Below are 25,897 nucleotides of genomic sequence, written 5' to 3' on the forward strand. Positions count from 1 at the left end.
AATAGAACGGAGAAATAAAAACAAAATAATTAGTTTTGTAGCCCATCATATCAGCTGTTCAGATGCTGTCAAAGAAGCTATTAAAAGTGTGGCTGCTACTCTCTCTCCCACTGATGCACTGTTGTGTTTTATATTGTTCTATTGCATCTGTCATACTGTATTTCTTTATATCGGCATGAATGGCATTCTTTTGGAAAATGGTAGGGATATGAATCCAATAAATTAGTAAAAATAGCAAACATATTGACCTCTTAAAGAGTTCAAAGTGCTGACCTTGGGCATGGGAGGAGTTTGAAGCAACGGGAATATGTTAAGGAGGGAATGAAGACCAGGAGACAGAAAGACGGTGGAGCAGCTTTGTGACAAGCAGATGTCCAAAGATGCATTGAACCAAAGAAAGTATGGAGGACCTAACACAGATCAGGTATGGATGGGCAGTGCGGTGCATATTAGTCTATTATGAAGAGTGCACATCTACAGTCATATCACGAGGCTTGCTGTGATGTTAACTAACACAATGGAACCTGTAGGGTGGTTATGTACTCTACAGAGCAGTGGTTCTCAACCTGTGGGTCCCCAGATATTTTGGCATTCAACTCCCAGAAATCCTAACACCCGGTAAACTGGCTGAGATTTCTGGGAGTTGTAGGCCAAAACACCTGGGGACTCACAAGTTGAGAACCACTGCTATAGAGGAAAATTTTCTGTTCGAAGAGCCACCAGGATAATCTTCCATCTGAAGAGCCAACAAACCCTTAGAAGAGCAAGGGCCTTGAAGATGATGATCAATAACTGGCATCTGAGCAGGTCACCCATCTTTGTCTGCCACTGTGAGATGCACTGTATTTCTATTTAAATGGCAGTAATTCTTTCTGAATTGCAATTATTATTATTATTATTATTATTATTATTATTATTATTATTATTATTATTATCATCATTATTCAACACATGCAAACTGTGTGCAATTATATATTTTTTTAGGTGACATGTTTCCCCTTTTTGCCAATACATAATCTAGCACACAAGAAGCTCCTCTATACCATTTGTTTTACATCAGTGGTTCTCAACTTGTGGGTCCCCAAGCCTACAACTCCCAGAAATCCTAGCCAGTTTACTAGCTGTTATGATTTCTGGGAGTTAAAGGCCAAAACATCTGGAGACCCACAGGTTGAGAACTACTGTTTTAAATTAATTTACTCACACACATTTTTCTACATTCTTCTTACACTAGCTATTTTAAAAAACAATAACACAAATAGATCCTTTTTCAGAGACAAACCACACCTATTTTAAGTGATCCGATCCAATCTGACTGCTGCTGGAGCTTACACCACATGGAAAGCAAAGTTCAAGTAGTGAGACACGACAGTGAATGCTCCAGTACTAGGTAGGTACCATGTGGTCATTGATTTAATTTGTTTTGTTTGTTAGCTACAAGGTCTACTAATCAAACAACAAGACTGGGCAGACTGCCTATTACATACCTAAACAAAGCTTGTTAAAATTGAACTGTAGCCTAGTGTGGTCGAACCTAGGCGGCCATCTGCATTCAGTTTGATCTGACCTGCAGCAGTGAGTTCCGCAGATCGGGAGGAGCCATGCTGAGATCAATTCGGCCATACAAGCATGCCCCAGCAGCAACTTAAAATGTATTTTCTGCTCCTTTCCTGTGCCTGTCAAACTTTTAACTATGTAACAAAACCTCTAATAAAGAATCTCCTTACACTAACCTCTGCCCTAATGGCTATTATGTATCCTTCCTTGCACTGAAGCATGAACTCCCTCCAGATCTCAGCCGCTTTACCTTCTCCCTTTCTCGCTCTGGGCGAACTGCGGAGCCGCGGTTTCACCCCCCCCCAGTCCCTATTTCTGGTGATATCTCCCTCATTTGGACCCCAAGAATGACCATCTTCTATATCACTAATTCAAAAGGCCTTCCCGTCAGAAGGAGACCACCCGTTCTCAAATTAATAAAGTTTTCAGAGTCAAATCAGCTGATCGTCAAAATCTGTCAACTGTCAAAAACGGAGTTTCCTCGCGCTGCGGAGCGATTTTCACTACAAGGACGGATTCGCAAAGGTTCGGACTACGTGCTGGGTGTGGAGGGGTCCACCCAGGGCTCCCTGCCTGCCACCCATAGACTACTCTCATCTCCGGAGTGTCCCCTCCCACTGACCTTTGACCCAGTGGGGCTGCTTTGCCCAGATTGTCGCAGATTCACCGCCTTTTCTGAACTTTTATTTCTTTATGGATTCCCTACATTAAAACTTGGGCTTTGGGATTGGTGAAATAAGATGAAATATGTTCCTACATGTGACGTGTGTATCCTGCATGCCCCCTTTTCCCTTTATCACCATGAAATATATTTTATATTAAAGAATGACCAAAATCTGACCTAGGAATCAAATGGACAAATAGTTGCAACACTCTCCAGAGGGGATAATCCCTCGCACCAGGAAACTGTCAGACACCCATCTTGCATGGACAATAGACCTGGTCTCCCCCCATTAAACATCGGAGCTGGCCCATTTAATGGAAAGGTGACCATCTGGTTCGCGGACCACTTACAATAAGGACAATCAAAGCCTATGATTGCCCCGGCTGTCAAAAGGAACTAGGACTCTTTCAGAAACAAATACAACCCATCCGATCTGCCTTGACTCACCGGAATCTGGCAAAGCCTGCCAGACAAATGTGTATATTTGCACCCCAAGAAGCAGTCTAGAAACTACCTTGAGGGTTTGGAAAGGCTCTCGGTACTTCCTTCTGGACATTTACTCAATGACTCAATCATAATCCCTCGCTAATCCCTAGCAAATCCATAGCAAATCCATTGTTTTCAGCTTAGCCCGCCTCCTCATCTCTGATTGGTGGAAACACCGAGGCGCTAGGAGCTCTCTGATTGGACGGGGGTTTGCACCGCTGCTTCAAGGACCAATCAGCGTGCAGAGGGGCGGGGGAACGAACAGCGGGAAATTCAAGTCGCGCCTCCCATTTTCTGTATTATAAAAGTTGTTGTTCTGTATTGCGTGGCATGGCTCCTTGATGAACGATCGCAGGCTGTCATCCTTTTCAGCTGAGCTGATTAAACAACTCAGTCTTCTTTCTTCACGTCTGAGGGTGAGATTTTTGCAGCAAAACCTTGATTTATAGCAGCTCCCCCCTTGCCAGGATTCTCGGACCTGCAGCCGGGGGCAGGAGCGGGGGTTCCCTTCAGAAGGGGATTCCCTATCAAATCATAGCTCGATAACACTAGCATCTCCAGAATATCCCCTCAACGCTGTAGTAAAAAAGTAACTTTCCCAAATTCTCCTCCTTTGCTATAAACTCTATATGTTTATATTGAAATCTGCAATATGGATTCAATCGATCAGGATTTGTATGCTAACTAAAGACCCGGCAAAGCATTAGGAATCCTTCCAGACAAGCCCTATATCTCAGATTATCTGGCAGTGTGGACTCATATAATCCAGTTTAAAGCAGAAAACCTGGGATCTGATCCTGGGATAAAGGGCCTGTCTGGAAGGGCCTTCAGTTTGAAAGTTGAAGAATACAAAGGTCAGGGTCAGCCTAATCATGATAGGAAGATTAAAACAATAGCTTCCAGCAGCATATGCTGGAGACAGCAATGGTAAACAGCTGTTCCTCCCAAATCTCTTGGCTATTTATTTATCTTTCAAGAGAGATAGATAACTGCCATACATCCGGTTGTGCACTTCTAAATTTTGCCTGCTGCCCTAGGTGTCACCTGCTAGCTCAGGGTGCATATGCACTGAAAAATTAATGCAGTTATGAGATAGGTAAGTTAACCAGTGTAAGCAACTCTTTCTTGAAGCACTCTCATATTGCTTAAGCACAGAGAATGAAAAGAGAGACTAAACCATTCAGGTCCCCTGAAGCAGAATATGCTGCTTCAAAAACATTCAAATGAATGACAGTAGAAAATATTATCCGAGCACTTTTATTTGAAGATTACCCGTATATACATGAATATAAGCCGACCAGAAGATAAGACGAGGCACCTAATTTTACCACAAAAAACTGGGAAAACTTATTGACTCAAGTATAAGATGAGGGTGGAAAATGCAGCTGCTACTGGTAAATTTCAAAATAAAAATAGATACCAATAAAATTACATTGATTGAGGTATCAGTAGGTTAAGTGTTTTTGAATATTTACATAAAACTGTCATTTAAGGTAATAATAAGATAAGAGTGTCCAACTCTGATTACCTAAATACATAAGTATAAGCCGACCTGAATATGAGTCAGCCAGGACCCTCACCTAAGCTGAGAGGGACATTTTCAGCCCTAAAAAGGGCTGAAAACTCAGCTTATACTCGAGTATATACGGTACTCCCAGTCTCCATTACTTTTTTGAAAAAAGGCAACCTCAAAACTTAGAAAATTCATGATAAAAAATTTCAGGTCAGACTTTTCACAAAATGTCACTGCAATTATATTGTGATAGACCACTCTGTCAAGAAGGTGCTGATTTAAAATTAACTGTGACCATAGTGGAAACTGTTTAGCTTCTTAATGACAGATAAACTGGTAAAGAAGCTATTATTATACTGGCCTTCCTATCATTCTTGCCTGCCAAACATCATCGCTGCTGGAAAATCCTCTTATCTACTTCTCCACTGCCTTTAATTGTCCCGTCTCAGCCTTCATAATTCTTGCAACAGATAACTTTTTGCCACTATTATATATACGAACAATATAGGGACCAAGTATTTCCTCTTTATACTTATGGGAAGCTAACTTTATTAACAAAAATGTTACACTGTTTCTCTAACTCTGGCCCCATTCTTTTTTCCACTGTAATCTCATTCAAATCCTCTGCCTAGCTAGTGTCAGCAGCAAAGAGGCATCAACCCTTGTATAAAGTGATTAGTAAGGGAATTCTAGAGAGCAGGCCTGCCCTTTTGTTTCACCTCTCCGTTTCTATCCTTGATCTGTGCACTCAAGCTTCTTTGCTTCCTTCCTGTCTGAAGAGGTCATTTCCACTTCTTCCCAAAGTTAATCTTTTTTCCTTCTTTGTCTAGGAAAGGTGCATCCTGGAAGTTCCTACCTCAAGATGGCTTACAGCCATGCATGACAGCCCATTTTAGGGATCCTCCTACAAAAATGGAGGCAATCTTCTTTTATCTATCTCCTGTCTCCCATCCCAAGATGGATTTCCTGAAACAATGCATGTAAGTTTTCCATTTCAATCTTACAAGAACACTGTTTCTACTACAAGCTCATATTGCACTGAGTATGCTGCACTCTACTTGATATAAATACCAAATATCCATAAAGCAAATATAACCTTTACTTAAAAATGGCTTTCCCGTTGCCCCTTTTTTGTGCACTCTCCCCAAAATTCAGTATCCTCCCTCTGTTTTTAACATTTTTACAGAAAGATTATCCCAAGGACTCACGATGGTCATCCCATCTGTTCCTTCACTCCCCTTTGAAAGAAACATCCTTAAATGGGCCGGGCTGTGGTGCAGCTGGTTAGTAGCCAACAGCAATAAATCACCACTGACCGAGAGGTTGTTGGTTTGACGCCCGGCTCAGGGTTAAGCTCCCAACCATTAATAGCCTAGCTTGCTGCCCACCTAAGCAGCTCAAAAACAGTTGTGTCTGTAATTAGATAATTCTAGGTACCGCTTAATGCGGGGAGGCTAATTTAACGTAATTTATGACACCATAAAACTGCCAGCACCATGTGAAGAACATGAGGAGGTACTACCATCAAAAAGGACTCAGCGTCACAGTGGATGATGAAGCAGCAGCTCCCCCTGTGGCCGGAATTGAGCATACCCTCATGAAGCCAGAAGCTGGAGAATGTTAAATAGCCTCTACTGTCTGTCTGTATATGTGGTATGTCTGAGAATGGCATTGAATGCTGTTCTGTACTGTCCTGTCTGTTCAAACAGCATTGAATGTTTGCCGTGTATGTGTACTGTGATCTGCCCTGAGTGCCCTTGGGGAGATAGGGCCAAATATAAATAAAGTGTTGTTGTTGTTGTTGTTGTTATGTGGTTTATTAGCTTTCAAAGTTGCCAAGTCTTATATGATCAGAAATGACTCCACCATATCTCATATAACCTAGTATAGTAATTTGTAACAAATAACACTATGTGACTAAACAGGGGAATTCCAGACCGGAAACAATCAGGGCCAACTAACACCTCCTAACAAAGGATCCCCCCAGGCAGGAAGCAGCCATTCTTTGAAGCTGCAAGGCTATTCAATGCTAATCAAGCTGGCTAATTGCAACATTCACACTTGCCTCAAACAGACAAGTCATTTCTCTCACCCTGGACATTCTACAAATATAGAAATCCCACTTGCCTAGTTTCTAACAGACCTCTGAAGATGTCTGCCATAGATGTGGGTGAAACGTCAGGAGAGAATGCATCTGGAACATGACCATACAGCCCTGAAAACTCACAGCAACTCAGTGATTCTGCCCATGAAAGCCTTCAACAACACATTCTGTTCCTGATTTGAAAGTATTATTTCCTGTTTAATTGTGCAGTATAACAATTGAAAGTCATTGTTATACTCCAGAAACTTCATTTTTGTGGCTTCCACAAACTGGTTGTGACTCTATGGACCTCTTCATATGGAGTGAAAATCAGCGGCAGCAGGTTTTTTTTGGGGGGGGGGGGGTTGTTTTGTTTTGTTTTGTTTTGTTTTTTTGCAGTTTTGCCACTGAGCCCACCTGCTCCCGTCACACAGTGGAAAAGTACTTCCAGGGCACCTCCGTGGCAAAAGCACCAAAAAAAATTGCGGCCGCCAGGAGGTATCCCGTCTTTTTATAGAAAAAGAAGGGTTGAGATGGCTTCTGATGCTTCCCACATGTGATGAGGCATGGTGTGGGGCAACAGGTCCCCATGGCCCCTGAGCAAGCGCCACCACACTTGCCACGATCCATGGCGATACTCTGCAGTTTAAAGACCCATCCCTAAACTACCCTGTTTCCCCTAAAATAAGACATCCCCAGAAAATAAGACCGAGTAGAAGTTTTGCTGAATTGCTAAATATAAGGCCTCCCCCAAAAGTAAGACCTAGCAAAGGTTTTGTTTGGAAGCATCCCCGCTGAACAGAACACCAGAGCATGCAGGATCGGTTAATGTATGCACCATAGAGTGTTTTACATGGAAATAATGGTAGTAACAAGAAATTCTTGATTCTTCACAGTTTGTCTGGTCAAGCTGGTTTGTGATGACAACTACTGTACAGTATATAATAAATGTTCATTTTTTGTTCAACAATAAATGTGAATTCTTTTTCATGGAAAAATAAGACATCCCCTGAAAATAAGACCTAGAGCATCTCTGGGAGCAAAAATTAATATAAGACACTGTCTTATTTTCAGGGAAACACGGTATAAGCCCCAGAATCTTGCAGGAGGCAGAAACTGGATTTAAAGTGGATCCATGCTGTCGTATGATGAGTAGAGCATCTTAGGTAAAGCTAGTAATAGTCTGGCTGTTAAGAATTCTTGAGCTTAAGGAAGAAAAATGCAGAGTTCAATCTTAAAGGTTTCAAAAAGTTTATTAAAACATAAGAACTAAATTTCTTGATAGAAATGTATTGGCTCTAAGCTCTCTCTCTAACTCCACTACTTCTAAGTTCAAACAAAAGGAGAAATCTCTAAAGATTACATTTTCTCACTCACACACAACTAGAGAGACACAGACCGAAAAGAACAGAATGAAGGCCCGGGCTGTGGCACAGGCTGTAGAGCAAGCCAGCTGCAACCAGCTGCAATGAATCCCTCTGACCAGGAGGTCATGAGTTCGAGGCCCGCACGGAGCCTATGTTTGTCTTGTCCTTGTTCTATGTTAAAAGGCATTGAATGTTTGCCTATATGTGTAATGTGATCCGCCCTGAGTCCCCTTCGGGGTGAGAAGGGCGGAATATAAATGCTGTAAATAAATAAATAATAAATAAATGAATAAAAAGAATCGAAGAATGATCATGAGGTCTTTCTTCTTAGGTCTCAAAACAAAGGCATGTGCATCTTGAAGAAATTCCATTCTATCATCAGTTAGGGTGGGAGGAAAAGGCTAGAGAGTGAGAGAAAACAGGCATTCAGTAATAAGAGGGAAAGGATTCCCTCAGCCTAGCTTAATTCTATTTATCTGCTTCTCATTGAGAACTACAGACTTGAGAGATGTGAGATTGACTTACAACACTTTTTCATCTCCAGAGTGCCACTAGTCCTGCTATTAACATCTATTTGTGTCTACACAGGCAGGAAAATCCAGACTCATTCTGAATTCACTCCTAGCTGTCGTCATGATGTTCAAGTACTTTTGATGAGTATGGCTGGCTTTCCTGGGTTTAAAAAGATTTACTCAATTCTAATAAAAGTTGTGGGAAATTCTGGGCTAGTGTACAAGTGGATCAGGTCTGATTTGAGCCTTTCCGGTGCCCAGACAGGACATCACTGCCATCACCCTTTCCCTGCACTCATCAGCTTAGGGAAATAAGGATGGATTATGCTCCTGTTGCTTCCCCCGGCATTTCCATCTGGTCACACAATTCCTGGAAGGACTATCAGGAAAAAGGTCAGGAGATCCTCCTCCTCCTTCTTACTGGTCATGAAGGCACTTCTGATTGGGCACTGACTATGACCAAGAATTAACTGGAGTTCAATGATTGTGAGAGATGGCAAGGCTAGGTGAGTTGAAGGAGTGGCCAGGCCAATGCACAAGATTAATTAGACTTCTAGTTTTGTAAACTTCTGAAGACTCACTAAGAATCAGCATGTGCCCCTGGAAGGATCAAAGTCATGAGAAATTAAATCCAAGGTGAATCAAGCTAAAGGATTCAATACCAGGGGAGCAAACCAGGCTGAAATGACTTCCCAAAGGGAAAAAGCTCTTATTAAAAGAATAATAAAGTTCAAATTAGGCATGTGTCTATCATATGCAACTATTAGTTCCTCATCTTTCCATGATTAGTCCACTGAATTTTGTAAATCATAAACATTACCTGTACTCATGCCTCCCCACATACTGTTTGTGCTGCATTTTAAATACATTTTATATGTACATTTTACCTTTATGGCAATTTACACTGTACATATTTTATGAAATATTTTGCAGCCATCGGCAGATTCAAAAACACTAACCAAATTCAAACCAGACCTAGTCTGGGGAATAGGAAAAACTCACCCAGAGCAGATTTATCACAGGTACCAAACTTGAATTCAAAGGGATGATCCATGGCAGCAAAAGTGACAGCTTTCATGCAGGAGGTGGAGATGAAAGAGAAGGAAGATAAATAGATACCTTGGGTTGCTCCTGCAGTTTAAAGAGAATGATCAGGCACAAAATACTCACTAGAACTAAACTGCTCTATTCAGCAAATCGCTATTAACCATGTCAAAAATGTGGTTGAAAAGTTGTTAATAGTTTTCAGCTATGCAAATCTCTTGAGGAAAGACAACCTAAAATTTGGGGGAGCAGCACAAGACTGTAAAATCCCTTTTTGAATGTGTGTGTTTTCAATCCTTGTAGCAGCCTGGAAGGATATGCAAATGTCACAAGGAAAAAGGGCCATGCATTACAACAACATTAAAACAGAACATGTAAAAATAATATTCTTCATTAGTTATCTGACATGAAAAAAAATTGTTCACTTATTATACAACAAAAAGAAGAAAGTGTTTGCTTTTTCTAATTCTTTATTAGTCTCAATTTAGAATTTCTCAAAGCAAGTAAATATTTGATCTTATGCTACTAACAAAATTCTGTTCTTTCTTTTTTCAAAGTATTCTGTTTGTATTGCCGAAGACTTTCATGGTTGGAATCACTGGGGTGTTGTGTGATTTTGGGCTGTATGGCCGAGGTATAGTAGCATTTTCTCCTGATGTTTCACCTGCATCTGTAACTGGCATCTTCAGAGGATCTGATGATTGTTTTCATTTGACCATTTTCTGCAAAGTGATTCTCTGTGAAAGAGAATCCAATACATTATCTTATGTTATCCACCAAAGTAGTCAAAAAAGGATACTAAACTCCCTTACTTTTCTGTCAGTATCATCAGTCTCAAGGTTAAGTGCTTAAACATTCGAAATCTCTTACTCTAGTCTAGATTCCCATTGATCTAAATCCCTTTATCCATGCTTCCCATGGTGCCTAATTAGATCTACTTAGCTTTGAATTACAGTTCATGCTGGGTTTAAAAGCAACTTGCATAGCCATTTCAGTGCCACTCCAGAACTCACACGATTCACTCTGTTTCGCTTCAGATCTTTTAGTGTGAAAGGGAAACTGAAATGTCTGGATTAGAATGACTGGACTGCCTGCCTTCCAGCCAGACCACAGGTGGTTGCTATGTGTTTCTTGGGTTAAGGCCACTTACCAATAAAGCACGGTAAGACCATGATCAACAACCTACTTTTTATTTAGTTGTAGTCTTGTGCCAGGTTCCACCCAGGTCTGGCCCTATAGTGAGGCAGCTGCCTCAAGTGGCTGATCCTGGCACTGGAGCAACACTAGCTTCCCTAAACTTGTTATGCTGCCCTCTGGTGCACTATATGTCATCTTTTCACCAATTGTGAAGTTAGACTAGTACAGTGGTTCTCAACCTTCCTAATGCCACGATCCCTTTGTACAGCTCCTCATATTGTGGTGATCCCCAACCATAAAATTATTTTTGTTGCTACTTCATAACTGTAATTCTGCTACCATTATGAATTGTGATGTAAATATCTGATATGCAGGATGTATTTTCATTCACTGAACCCCATTTGGCACAAATACCCAATACACCCAAATTTGAATACTGGTAGAATTTGGGGAGAGGTTGATTTTGTGATTTGGGAGTTGTCGTTAACCTACAATCGAAGAGTATTCTGAACTCCACCAATGATGGAATTGAATGAATCTTGGCATACAGAACTCCCACAACCAACAGAAAATACTGGAAGGGTTTGGTGGCCATTGGCCTTGAGTTGGAGTTCACCTAAATCCAGAGAGCACTGTGGACTCAAACAATGATAAATCTAGACCAAACTTGGCACAAATATTCAATACGCCCAAATGTGAGCACTGGTGGAGTTTGGTGAAAATAGACCTTGACATTTGGTAGTTGTAGCTGCTGGGACGTATAGTTCACCTACAATCAAAGAGCCCCCTGATCCCCACCAACAATAGAATTGGGCAAATTGGGCTTTTGGTGGGAGAATTTGCCATCTGTTTCCAAAAAGGAAGAGAAGGACAGGCGAAACCTCTCTGCCAAAGAGGTTCCTAAGACCATCAGAAATATGTGTTGTCTGATGGTCTTTGGCAACCCCTCTGACACCCCCTGTGCCGTCGCGCCTGGGGCTGTAAACTCTTAGTGAAAGAGGCATGGACGTGACATCTTTCCCCAGGGGATTGCTTCTTGCCCTCCTTTAGGGAAACTGGAACTCCCAAGGACCAAAACACTGTAGTTAACTCAAAAACTGGGTTTATTCTTCACAAAGGGGGTAAAAGAAAATATACATTACAGTCTTTGATTGTTTAAGTCCATGAAGCTTGTCCAGATCCCTCTTTCTCTGGCTGTGAATGCCGGAGCAAACTCAGCCTCAGTCCAATGACCTATATCTGAAGACAAGAGTCTTCCTCTGTTGCCAAAGGACTGATGTGAAGGCGCTTGAGACTCCTCAACGTTGTTCAGGTTGGCCCTGAACATGAAGTGTGAGTCCCAAGGGTAAGAACCTCAGAATTGGTGCTGAGAGGTAACTTTTGAAGGGCTTTTTGAGCCAAGTCTCTCTCTCACGTCCATCCGATAAGAGAGCTTGCTGATGGAATGAAAAGGAGGAAACACAGTCCTACTCCAGGAAGAGGTGGAGCCAAACAGTTTTGCTGAGTGAGCAATGTAACAGGTACAAACAACATTGATTGACAGATATAAATAACCAATCCAACTACATTTACAGGGTAAGGGCAAAATCAGGCATGATACAACAATTCAAATCTTGAAACTTATAGTTTGACATATAGATGGCGCCACTCGCGCCGTCACACTCCCGGCCTAGATTTCCGGACTTTCGGAAATCTAAACAAAATGGAGTTAAATACCTTTAACTCTAATAACTTTAAGACTGTACGTCTTGTGAAAATAACTCAACCATGTCGCTAATAGGCCTGTCAAACAAAGAAACCTTTTCGTTAGAGACGACCTTAACCTGGGCCTTGCGCACTCTATTGTCAGGACTAGGATATAATTTTGACACAATACCCTTAGCCCATTGGTGTCTAGGAGCATCTTTTTGTTTAAGTAACACCAAATCCCCAACCTTTATGTTGGCACTTTCACGTTGCCAGATCTTTCTTTTCTGTAATAAACTCAAGTATTCTGACTTCCAACGTTTCCAAAATTGGTTAGCCAGAGATTGGACACGTTTCCATTGGGCTCTATATGACCCTTCTGCAACAGGCAACATGATATCGTTCCAACCCGGAACCTTATGAGTCAAAATCAAAGCAGGAGTTAACAACTGGGGATTGTCTGGGTCGCTGGTAAGCGGGGCCAGTGGTCTGTTATTGATAATGGCTGAGATTTCAGCCATGAATGTGACAAGCATTTCGTGTGTAAGATACTTGTGTTCTGTTAGGATGGAGCTGAGTATCCTTCTGCAGATACCTATCATTCTTTCCCAAGCACCGCCCATGTGAGACGCGTGAGGGACATTGAACATCCAAACTATTTGCTCTTGATTTGAAAATTCACGGATGGCTTCATCCTTCTCAAATAGGGTCAGACAATCGAGCTCTTTAGTAGCTCCTATGAAATTGGTCCCATGGTCAGACCTGATGGTCTTAACGGGGCCTCTGATTGCTATGAACCTTTTAAGGGCATTGAGGAAGGAAGATGAATCCATACCTTCAATTACCTCTATATGTACTGCTCTAATCACCAGGCATGTGAAAAGTACTGCCCATCTTTTGGAGTTGGCGCTGCCACCCCTAGTTTTCCTTACAGTGACCTCCCAAGGGCCAAATACATCAATGCCGATGTGTGAGAATGGGGGGTCAGTGGCTGTCCTATCTGGTGGTAAATCCGCCATAAGTTGACTTTGACAATCACGCCTAAGATGTCTACATTTGACACAATTATAAATCACTTTACCAACAAGTTTACGAGCATTAACAATCCAAAACCCATTGTTTCTTAGGGCAGACTCAGTAAATGTCCTTCCTTGGTGTTTAACCTTTGCGTGGAAATGCTGTGTCAACAGCAGAGCTATGTGGCTATGGTGTGGCAAAATAACAGGATTTTTAACACAGGATCTAATCTTTGCTCTCTTTAGTCTGCCTCCAACCCTAAGGAGACCCTCATTGTCCAGGAAGGGGTTCAAGTCCTTTAAACAACTATTTTTGGGCAAGGATGCTTTTCTTTCTAGACAAGCTATTTCTTCTAAAAAACACTGACTTTGAGTGGATCTCAGGATGACTGTTGAGGCTTTTGAAAGATCTTGGGGCTGAATTGCACCACTGTTTTTTGTAGTGATGTAATGTATGAGCCTGGCAATGGCTGCCTGAAGTCTAGTCTGTTTTGAAAATCTTTCAAACTTGGCTGGATTTAAACCTTGCCTTGATAAGTCTTGGCCATCGATGGTAGATTTGCAGGACTGAATTTCTGGCAACTCAGTGTCTTTGAGCACGGAAATGCTTTCTGGAAAGGAAGGATTTTGAAGACATTTGGGTCCAGTGATCCAGGATGACTTGGACAACTTTGCGGCTGATGTTCCTCGGGATGCCACATCTGCCGGATTTTCTGAAGTGGATATATAATGCCACTGCTTGCTGTTAGAGCTCTTCAGGATGGTGTTAATTCTGTTCGAAACATAAACTTTATATCTATTGGTGGTGTTTTGCAGGTAACCTAACACAACCATGCTGTCTGTGTGAAAGAATATCTTTTGAAACAATTGTCCAGTCTCCCTTTTGATGATTTGGCTCAACTGAGTGGCTAAGACGGCAGCGCAGAGTTCTAATCTGGGCACTGTAGTGTCCATGGGTGCTATTTTAGCCTTAGACATCACAAATCCTGAAGAGCAGGTACTGATACTTCTTTGTCGGGCGTATGCGACCGCAGCGATAGCCTTGGTGGATGCATCGCAGAATATGTGTAGTTCCATGATTTCTGAAGGTGAGGAACTGCTTGCTATGTACTGCCTTGACAGTTGTATGTTTTCTATGCCTTGGGCTTGGCAAGTCCAATTTTTCCATTGTGACATGAGATCCTGAGGAAGCTCTTGATCCCAGGTAAGCTTAAGCTGAATTGCCTGTTTGAAAAGCAATTTGGCTGAGATGACTACTGGAGACACTATACCCAGTGGATCGTAAATGCCATTGATGGCAGATAACATAAGTCTTTTGGAGGTGACCTTGGCCAATTTAGGGGCTCTTAAAGTAAAACAGTCTGTAGCTACGTTCCATAACAACCCTAAACTGGCTTGAGCGTTCAAGTCTTGAAACAACTTTGATGCATCCTTTTCCACCAAGTCTTTTGGTGGGAAAGCCTGAAGTATCTCTGGACTATTTGAGTTTATTTTGTGAAGGCGAATGTTGGCCTTGCCCAGCATTTCTTGAATTTCTTTGACTGACTTTGAAGCTTGCTGCGCAGAATCATAGGATACAAGAAGATCATCGACATAAAAGTTCTGGTTGACAATCACTGATGCTGATTGACTAAACAAATGGCCAAATTTGTCTGCAGTCCTTTTTAAACAATAATTGGCAACTGCCGGAGACGGAGTGTTACCAAACACGTGAACCCTCATCTGGTATTCGGTCACATCAGAGAGGGACTCAGGATCTCTAAACCATAAAAACTTCAAGAACCTTCGATGTTCTGGGCAAACTAAGAATGCGTAAAACATTTTATGTATATCGGCTATTACTGCATACTTCTTTTCTCTAAACCTTAAAAGAACTCCAAGCAGGCTGTTAAGCAAGTCGGGACCTTTAAGAAGAACATGGTTTAGAGCGTTACCTTGACATTCCGCACTAGCATCAAAAACAATACGGACTTTGTCAGGTTTCTGAGGATGAGTCACTTTGTGGTACGGCAGGAACCACTGCTCTTCTCCCTCCGCACACGCACTAGCTGGTTCAGCGTAGTTGCTTCTGAAGAGGTCTTCCACAAACTGGGTGATCTGGGTCTTTACCTTCGGATCCTTTAGCATCCTTCTTCTTAAGGACAGGAGACGATGAAGGGCAACATCTCTGTTGTTGGGTAGAGATGGTCTTTCCGGCTTGAAAGGTAAAGGTGCTATCCAATTACCTTCAGGGTCTTGAGTGACTTGGTTGTTCATCATCTCAAGAAACTTCTGTTCATTTTTAGAGAAGGCTGTTTGCTCATCTCTCTCTGTGACTTCAAAGATGGAAGAGTAATCGGGCATTACTCCCTGGCAGCAAACTGAGATGTGGCTGGCACATCCTTGCATTAGTGAAGGCCTTTTAGTGACAGGCTGGAACATCTTGTTCAGGCAGACTGGGCCTAACACCGTCCATCCTAAAGGCAACTGCTGGGCCATGGGTGATCCCTTAGGACCTTCAATCTGGTTGCTAACACGGAACAGTGTGGGACAATTTGCACCGATAAGCATTACGATGTCTGTTTCTAAGTCCAAAGCTGGAATTAGATCTTGAATACCTTTGAGATGAGGATGGGCTTGTACCACCTCTTTCGTGGCTATCTGTTCTTTGTTCCTGGGAATCAGGCTGCATTCTATAAGGTCAGGAAGATCGTACCTGACCTTTTGTCCGACAGGCGAGATTTTGAACTTTGTTGCAACTCTGCCATTCATCTTATTCTTTCCAGAACAAGTGGATATGGTGTATTCTATTGTCTCGGTATGAAGGTCGAACATGTCGAAGAACTCTGGGGTTGCAAGAGATGCGTCACTTTGGGCATCCAAGGCGATGTAGACCCTTTTCTTATTCCACGGCTGCTTGTCTGGATACACCTCTGCCAGGCAGATTGGGTGGCAAATCCTGGGCTTGTGGCTGTTTTGACAAAGCTTGGTGCAGGCAACCGCAGGAGCCTTGAGGGCTACCTAAGGTTCTGTAGGCTTTTGGTCTTCTTTGGTTTCTTCTTTGGCAGGAGAATTTGACTTTGCTTTGAATTGAGGGGAATCGAAGTTGTGCATTGCAGAGCAATGCTTGATGCTGTTGCAGTGTTGGCATTTAACCTTTTCTTTGCAGTCTTTGGAGAAGTGAATAGTGGCACCGCAGCATCTAAAGCACACCTTGGCCTTTTGAACTATTTGGAGTCGTTCTTTGTAAGGCTTCTTTGCGAACTCTCTGCATTCAGCTAGGCTGTGTGGCCTTTGATGAATGGGACAGGATATGGTGTTGTTGCTGACTGGTTGAGCAGAAGTTGCAGGAGTTGCGTCTGTCATCTTGACACTTAGGTTCCTACTAAGATCTTTGCCCTGGGCTTTGTCTTCTTTGGAGGTCTTTTCAGGCTTTAGGTCTTGGTACAAAGCGAGAAGACCTGTTTGAGGGTCATTCCTCTCACGGGCTGCTCTAGTGACGAAATCCACCAAAAAGGTGAAGGGCGGGTATACATTTGCATTCTCCTCTTTGTACTTGAACACCTGTTTCCCCCAAGCTTCTCGAAGAGGAAAAGGAAGTTTGCAGAGAATGGCACTCTGCGACGTGTGCTGGTCCAGACATGCTAAACCTGGCAGCTCTGGATTTCCTTTGGCTGAAGCTAGCTCTAGTAAAAGATCACTAAAGTCCCAAAGCTGTTTGCAATCTTTCATCTTCAGTGATGGGAACCTGTTGAGTCGATCCATGAGGGACGCTTCTATCTCAGTGCTCGCACCGAAGCGCTGGTCCAAGCGAGACCACGCTGTGGACAAAGCTCTTTGGGGGTCTGCTACATGAGCAGCATAAAGTCTTTTTACTTGCTCGGCTGAGCTGGGTCCAAGCCACGCCATAAGAAGGGACAGTTCTTCATCCGCTTCTAGCTTGAAATCTCGAATGGCCCTCATGAAGGTGATTTTCCACAGAAGGTAGTCATCCGGTCGGTCAGTGAATTTCTGGACGCCTTTGTCTCTGATGTCTCTTCTTGGATTTCTCAAGAGGGAACCCAATTGAGACTCCAGTGTGTAAGGGTACATCTGAGGAGTGTGATGTGGCGTGACAAACTCAATGTTCTTTGGTTGAACACATCTTTTCGCGACGGTAGGCGATGCTGGGTTCAGCAGATTGCTGGCAGGCAGCACCTCTGAAGCCTTCATCTTCAGCGATGGGAGAATTGACTTGGTATGCAGGGATGAATGTGGTGGTTCACTCCCGGCCATGCCTTGCCAATGTGAATGGACATCTGGATGTTGTTGAAAGACGTCATCCTTTTGTTCCCAAGTAGACAAGTGGTATCTCTGAGGCCTAAGTACAGGGATGGACTCTGACAGAGATGGCACTCTCCCGGCCGTGCTTTGCTGTACTTCTGAGGAATGGGCTGGCCTTGAAGTCGCGAACACTGGAACAGGTGAGCGATCTTCAAGGTGGCGAAAGGAGATATGACTCTGCACTACAGGTGATTCCAGTTGCAGATGTGCTGAAACCTTTGCTGTAGGCTCTTGTGTTGGCAGGAAACTAAGGTTTTCTTGGGTTAGTTCCTGTGATAGAGCTTTGGCTAGAATGTTAGCTCTGACTATCTTTTGTGCTGTGTCTCTTTTTACTTGAAGCAGATCTAGATCCCGTTGCAGTTCATCTTGCTTGGCTTCAGCCATTGCAAGCTCTATTTCTCTCTGGGCCCTGGCCTGTGCTAGGTCAGCTTCTTGTTGGGCCCTAGCCTGCGCTAGGTCAGCTTCTTGTTGGGCCCTAGCCTGCGCTAGATCAGCTTCTTGCTGGGCCCTAGCCTGCGCTAGAAGCAGTTTCTGCTTGGCTTTAGCCTGTTGAAGGAGGAGTTCCTCTTCATTGAAGGCAAAGTCTTGCCTAGCCATTTCTGCAGACGCCTCTGCTTCTAAAACCTCTTTTCTAATTTTCAAACGGACAGCCTCTCTGTTGTAGTGGGCTGCTTTGGAAGAAGTACTGATGAATGAGTGTGTGGATTGGGAGGAACTGCTATGCCTAGATGAATGCTTGGATTTAAGGCTAGCATTAGATGGAATCTTGAGCAGACTGGATCTAAGGCTTACACATGGGGAGCCTTGAACCCTTTCTTCTGCACCTTCTACAAGGGGGGATTTGACCCTTGTCTGCAAAATCTCATTGCTATGACTTGACATTCTGTAATTCAAAAGGAAACTTATCCCAAGTTTCAAACAGTACAAAATGCAATACTATATAACTATACAATTAAAAGCACACAAAAGGGCAATGCAATACTTTAAACAAGACAATTAAAACAGCTGCTTAACTGAGAAGTTAAGCCTGGGCTTTCATAAACTTGCAGCAGGCTTTGAAGAAAATGGCAGGAACTGCAGAAGGTTGGAATTTATTGCTTTGCAAACTGGTTTCTGGAAGAGGCTTGGTTGCTGTAAAGGCTGACTTCTGGAGAAATGTATCTACTTTGCAGAAACCTGGATTTTGCTGCAGTTGCAAGAGCTGGATGTAGCGATTTGCTGGCTTGAGAAACAGAAAAGGCGGGAAACTTAGCAAATGTATCAATTTTGCAAAGGCTAGGCTTCTAGCAAATGTATCCACTTTGCAGAAGGCTTGAACTTGCTGCAGCTACAAGAGCTGAATGTAGCAATTTGCTGGTGGCTTGAGATGCAAAAAGGGCGGGAAAGCTTGCAAATGTCTCAATTTTGTGAAGGCTGGGCTTCCCTCTGGAGGCAAAGGCAGGCTTCTTTTGACTTCTTTATCTTTAGGAGACTATGGGCCTGGCAAATTTAAGGCCCTTTCACTCCTTCTTTTCCCTTCTTAGCACTTCTGGAAGGCTTCTTTCAGCAGTTCTGGAAAAGAAGGCTCCTCTCTCAGTACTTCTGGAAAAGAAGGCTTCTCTCAGCACTGTGCCGTCGCGCCTGGGGCTGTAAACTCTTAGTGAAAGAGGCATGGACTTAGTGAAAGAGGCAATCTTTCCCCAGGGGATTGCTTCTTGTCCTCCTTTAGGGAAACTGGAACTCCCAAGGACCAAAACACTGTAGTTAACTCAAAAACTGGGTTTATTCTTCACAAAGGGGGTAAAAGAAAATATACATTACAGTCTTTGATTGTTTAAGTCCATGAAGCTTGTCCAGATCCCTCTTTCTCTGGCTGTGAATGCCGGAGCAAACTCAGCCTCAGTCCAATGACCTATATCTGAAGACAAGAGTCTTCCTCTGTTGCCAAAGGACTGATGTGAAGGCGCTTGAGACTCCTCAACGTTGTTCAGGTTGGCCCTGAACATGAAGTGTGAGTCCCAAGGGTAAGAACCTCAGAATTGGTGCTGAGAGGTAACTTTTGAAGGGCTTTTTGAGCCAAGTCTCTCTCTCACGTCCATCCGATAAGAGAGCTTGCTGATGGAATGAAAAGGAGGAAACACAGTCCTACTGTGGAGCCAAACAGTTTTGCTGAGTGAGCAATGTAACAGGTACAAACAACATTGATTGACAGATATAAATAACCAATCCAACTACATTTACAGGGTAAGGGCAAAATCAGGCATGATACAACAATTCAAATCTTGAAACTTATAGTTTGACATATAGATGGCGCCACTCGCGCCGTCACACCCCCCCTCATGACCCCCCCCCCAGAGGTGCCAACTCCAAGGTTGAGAAATGGTGCTTTAGTGCCACTGCTTTGGTTTGGATGTACGGAACAGGAAGACATATAGCATTGCCTTAGGCTTCAAAATACTTTAACCCAACCCAGCAATCCTTCCAAGCCTGCTTGAAGTAGCTGAATGTTTCTCTTTTCTGATTCCAGTCCAAACCTAGTCTATCTCTAGCTCCTAGCTTGAAACCCAAGGAGATTGTGAATTGTGAAGCAGAGATATTATATGATGCAATGTACAAGCTTAAAGTTCATTGACAATGGTGCAGCTAAATGGTTGTAGATTCTTGACTTAACTGTGTTATGCCAGGAGGATAGACATGTGTGTGTAACTCATTCTTCTCATTCTTTCCCTGCCTACTGACAACACCATATTTACAACATTTTTACATTATATTAGAAAAAACAAAAGCTTATTTGCCAATCTGATTAGAAAAAAGGTTTTCCCCATGTGATTTCATACTTTAAATTCATGCAAATAATCTTTACTGAAGGAATAAAATGGATTTTGCTGGTGCCATTGCCCTGATACAAAACACATTTTCTTGGGAACAAGAACCAATTGTGCTATAAAGCTTGATCATCCCTTTTCTGCAATTCTGAAATCGAAAATACTCCAAAATCTGAAATAATTCCCATGGGTGGGTGGTACAGTGACACCTTTGCTTTCTGATGGTTCGATGTAAACATGCACAAAATTATTCAGAATATTGTATAAAATTGCATTCAGACTAGATGTATAAGGTAAATAGTAAAGTTAAAGGTTTTCCCCTGACATTGTCCAGTCGTGTCCGACTCTGGACCACCCTCAGAAAATTCCTTCTACAATGTAGTAAATGTGCCAATCAGCGAACAATGGAATTGTTCATTGGCTGAAAACACTGAAGGGTTTGAACAGTCTAAATTCATATACAGAGGGGAATTAGCCACAAAAGCACTTGCACATTTTTGCCTTATATCTCAGATTCTAGAAGAACTTGAGGGCTGCTTGTTTTGAGTGAAATGAAAACTGGGATCTGTGGATAATGATTGAGGTGGGGGAGTAGAATTGAATCTCTTTTGCTGTGCCCTCTAGGCACTAAAATGCTATAACACCATGGTGTCTTATATCTCGAGAAGGGCAAATCTGTGGGTAGCACATTAGCCAGTTTCAAGAAACAATGTTTAGCATCTTCTGTTGCTGGTATTCTGAAAAAGATTGCTTTAAAAGTGTGATTCACTGCTGGCAGGAGCTCTTGGCATAGTACAAGCTTGACTGTGTTGGAACAGACTGACTCTTCAACTTGGCTTGCTCCAGAATAAATAACATTGGTGTCACTCCTTTCCTCCATCACAACACATGATTCCCATTATGTAGTTATGTGCACCATTATACAGTCTATTTATTCTAAGATACATCACTATGGAGGCAGTTGTTTTGTATTTAAGAAGTATCCAAGGCTATTCTGCCAGTTGGACTGAAGAGGCTCCCGCAACAAGAGACCGAACCCCGGATGTGTGAACTCCATGCTGAAAGGATGAGAATTCTCGATCTAAAGTGGGTACCAGGAAAAGCCACGTTCTATAGTCTGTATGCATTACACAAGTGTCATTTAGCATAATTTATTTTGCATATTTATTTTGCTCTTTTTATTCACATGTTCAGGATATCAAAGCTACAACCCCAAACTTTGGAAATATGATTCAGCCATATACGTATCTGACTTTCAAGATCCTAGGAGGTTCTTACATTTCAATCACATCTCAACAACCATACAGTACAGAGGTGGGAATTATTTTGTCCGCCAGCTGATTTAGACTGCAATTCACTGCATTTCTTATAATTTGTTGTGCAACCGGTGATTCTTGTATCTCCTTGAAAGCACCAACCTGTGACATAGAAGCCATTTTTAAAACTTAAAAAAGAATTGAACAACAACTAGCACATGTAAGTGCCACAACCAATAACATGAGCAGATATAGAAGTGGACAGGGTACTTGTAACTTGAATTGTACAAAGCAGACATTTTAAGTAGTGCAGTATGTCATTGCAGGAAATATGGACTTTGTTTTCTATGAAGTTTTCAATTAGAAAGGATCTTTGTTTTTCTTTGCATCTGGTCATGCTCAGTGCTAAACACCACCTTCTAAATATTCCTACTGCAGTTGATGCCCCCCCCCCCCCAACAGATGCAGTGAACTGGAACTTATTGCTCCCTTCCTTAACTGGTCCCTCGGGTTTGCCTTCTTGAACCCTGTTTTCCTTTGGGGCCACTTGCCTGTGACATTTTGGTGACTGCTGAGTAATTTCAAGCTCAGATTCCTTTCAGTGATACACAGGAAATGTGAACAAACAAATGGTTGAGGAGAATTCTCAAGATAATTGCTTTCCTTTCCTACTTCTATTTAGCCACCTGTGTTTCCTTGGCTCCATCTGTTTACATTCCTTCATCAGCTGTTTCAGGGTTTTAAAATGAGGATACATGCTGGAGTAGTCTACACCAGTGTTCTGCAAGGAACTCTTATTTTTGGGGAGGTGGGGGTGGGATATATAGTGCTCTGTAAGGTAAAGGTTTTCCTCTGACGTTAAGTCTAGTTGTGTCTGAGTCTGGAGGTTGGTGCTCATCTCCATTTCTAAGCCGAAGAGCCGGTGTTATCCATAGACACCTCCAAGGTCATGTGGCCGGCATGACTGTATGAAGCGCTGTTACCTTCCCACTGGAGCAGTACCTATTGATCTACTAATATTTGCATGTTTTCAAACTGCTAGGTTGGCAGAAGCTGGGGCTAACAGCGGGAGCTCACTCTGCTCTCCGGATGTGAACCACCAACCAACAAGTTCAGCAGCTCAGTAGTTTAACCCGCTGAGCCATAGTGCTCTGTAGTAGTGCATTTTTTCACCCAGTAATATATTTCAGTCAAACTTTTTTATTTATTTACTATACTTATACCATGCTCTTCTAACCCCAAAGGGGATTCATAGTGGCTTACAATTTGTCCACTTCTGTGCTGCATAGCAACACAGTGTATAAAACATCATATTAAAAACAATATACAAATAAACATATAAATACAATAGAACTGTCAAAACTGTTAAAAACATAATCCTAAACTGGTGGTTATCCTTTATATAGCTGCATTTGTGTCTGTTCCGTCTCACATGTTTCCTGTGCAGTTCCACTAACAAGCATTCATTATTGGTGTGCATTTTGTAGCCAAGCCAACTTTTATCCTATTGTTACCCATGTTTTCAAGACTGTGTAGATGGGGCTTCAGAACAGTAACTGGGAGATGGATCTGCATCATAGGCTGCAAGGTATTATTGCACATCTAGGAATAGAGGGCACTTCCGCTAACACCACTCGACCCAAACTGTAAAAGGCTGGTGTGCTCTATCAACATCTTGCAGGATTTTAATTGATATGTGGCAATTGCTTAACAGCTACGTATATGTGCTCTCTTAACATTTCACTGCTTACATTTGTATTTGCACTTTTTTGGGGGTACTGGCATTTCTGAAATATTACAACACTGGATTTTGTTCAGACCTCTTATTCACATGATTTTGCTCATTCCTTCAATTACCATATTTGGTCTAAAGACACTAAGGAATGCTTTCTCTCCATTTTCCGAACAATGATTCTGCCAAAAAATCATTGGTATTATTTTAAATTAGAAATATGTTCTGAGTAGTGACACTGGAGTGTTTTACTATTATTTATGCAGTAATCGTAACACTTGGGATTATGAGAGGGAGCAAGTCAATGCATAGTAGTCAAACATACTTCTGCAAAGATGCTATATTAAGCACTGAAACTGGTCTTAAAATGTTCTGGTGAGAAAACCCTATGAACTAAATGCCCATTAATGTGCTGTTCACTTGTGAAAGACACTGTGCCCATTAAATCAGCTATTGATAATTTTACATGGTTTCTCCAAAGTAAACAAAAGCCCACTGAAGGCATTATTTAAGGCAGTTAAAATAAAACATCAAGGAGAAGGACACACTAGCCATGACCTTTTCTATTGCCATACTGCATGTGAGAGTGAAACGAGTAATGTGGTTGGTGCATTAGTTCAACAGTGTAAATGCAGCCTATGATTTTAACCTATGGTATATTGTGGAATTATTATTTTATTATTTTACATTGCGGATAAATGTGTTTTATTTTGGATTGTTGTATGTCTTTCGGGCTGCAATTTGTATGATGTATGTATTTTACCTTGTTTTATTGAGATTATCTGGGCTTGGCCCCATGTTAGCTGCCCCAAGTCCCTTCAGGGAGATGGAGGTAGAGTATAAAAATAAAGTTATACTAGTTCATCTAAAAATAACAGGATTTCATAAGATTTTGTGGTAGAAATTACTGGAGAATCATAGTACTATAATAGTAGAGTGAAAGAGCTTCAAAACTCCTAAGTAGGGCTAAAGTGTCTTGTGTAAAATGTGTTTTATAATGAGACTTTCAACGTTTCTTATACATCACACACTATCTTCCAATAGCTCTTCCATAGTTTCTTCTACTACCACATCTGTGTATCCAATTTGTAATCATTAATCGTGATAACCTCATTCAAGGGTACATAATGTGAAGAGGAATCACACATTGACAAGGCTGTGTGGACACCCCTCTCTGCTTTCCCACTAAAGTTGAGCAATACTATTGTCTCCATTCCAGCATCAATATGTTAGGAACAAATGTCTGTACGAGAAAGCCTTGCCATGAAAAAAGTCAATGGACAGATTGTCCTCACTTGTTAGAAATGAGTGTGACATTGTTGTTATTTGCCTCCAAGTCCTTCCTGTCTTATAGCAATCCCAAGATGATGCTATCATGGGGAGTTTCGAGGGATGAAAGTGTTTGACTCACAAGATCATGAAAAGCAGAGGTGTCAAACTTGTGGCCCTCCAGATGTTTGGCCAAAAGGCTCGGGGGTGGGGTGGGGCGGTGGGACTAAGTGATTGAACATATAATCAGAAATACAAACAGAGGATAGAGATGGATAGGTAAGATCAAAATAGGAATATAACCAATCTGTCAGAAATAGAAATATGACTAGCTAGGTAGAGATAGGGCAAGATGGAACAGAGAGATTTGATGGGGGCCTTGAGTCTAGTAATGTGTTATTTCCCTTCAAATTGTTTGTTGTTGTATCCCTTCAAGTTCTTTCAACTTCTGGCAATCTTATGGTGAATCTATTATGTTTTTCTTGACAAGATTTATTCAGAGGAAGTTTGTCATTCACTTTTTTCTAAGGCTGAGAGTGTGTGACTTGCCCGGGGTCTCTTAGAATCCAGCATTCAAGCTAAGGTATCGCAGTGACTCTCCAATTCAAAGTTGTTATATTGAAATATTTCTGGAGGTAGCAACATGCTAAATGTTTAAGATATCTGGCTGTAGTAAATATTTTGTTTTGTTTTGTTATTCTACACCATGGGGACGCAGTGGGTTTAACTGCTAAGCTGCAGAACTGGAAAATCGGTCGGTCATATCTGTGGGACACGGTGAGCTCCTGTTGTTAGCCCCAGCTTCTGCCAACCTAGCAGTTCTAAAACATGCAGATGTGAGTAGCTCAATAGAGCAGAAAGGTAATGGCACTCCATGCAGTCATGCCAACCACATGATCTAGGAGGTGTCTACAGACAATGCCAGCTGTTCGGCTTAGAAATGAAGATGAGCACCACCCCCCAAAGTCGGACTCGACTAGACTTAATGTCAAGGGGAAACCTTTACCTTTACTATTCAACACCACTGCCTAAAAGCCATTCATTTAAAGGGTTAAAATAAGAATCAGTCTCAAATTACCAAACTGAGCCTGACACAAACTACATCTCCTTGTCTACTAAAGTCACATTACACAGTGAATAATTTCAAAATTCCGGAATAAGGTGGGTGACAGGAGTCCAACGTTGGACAGGGATCTGTTACAGTTACATAAAAAGTCATAAATAGTAGAACATTCATGTTCAGGATAGAGTAGATTTTCAGTCTAAATAATAAAATAATGTCAAGCCTTTCAGATTGTCATAAGATTGTCCTTTACAGAATGATTAAGAAACCCAGAGAAAAAGACATGTTAGTTGTGTTGTGCTTCTCCCACTTGGATATGTTCAGCACAGCTCTTTTGGATACATTCCATTCATGCACACAGTATAAATAAATAGCAAACCTTTTCCCCCTTTGCTGTAATAAAGTT

General features: G+C 42.0%; 1 protein-coding gene across 1 annotated transcript in view; it reads right to left on the reverse strand.

Annotated features, from left to right (window-relative positions):
• The window catches only part of LOC100558175 (L-threonine ammonia-lyase), an 84,178-nt gene that overhangs the window by 37,538 nt on the left and 20,743 nt on the right, over positions 1-25,897 (reverse strand). The window contains exon 2 of the mRNA XM_062975862.1: positions 9,185-9,313. The gene's annotated coding sequence lies outside the window, so the exon portion shown is untranslated. The remainder of the gene's footprint in view (positions 1-9,184; positions 9,314-25,897) is intronic.

The sequence above is a fragment of the Anolis carolinensis genome, chromosome 3, assembly GCF_035594765.1.
Source record: "Anolis carolinensis isolate JA03-04 chromosome 3, rAnoCar3.1.pri, whole genome shotgun sequence".
NCBI classification, from domain to species: Eukaryota; Metazoa; Chordata; class Lepidosauria; order Squamata; family Dactyloidae; genus Anolis; species Anolis carolinensis.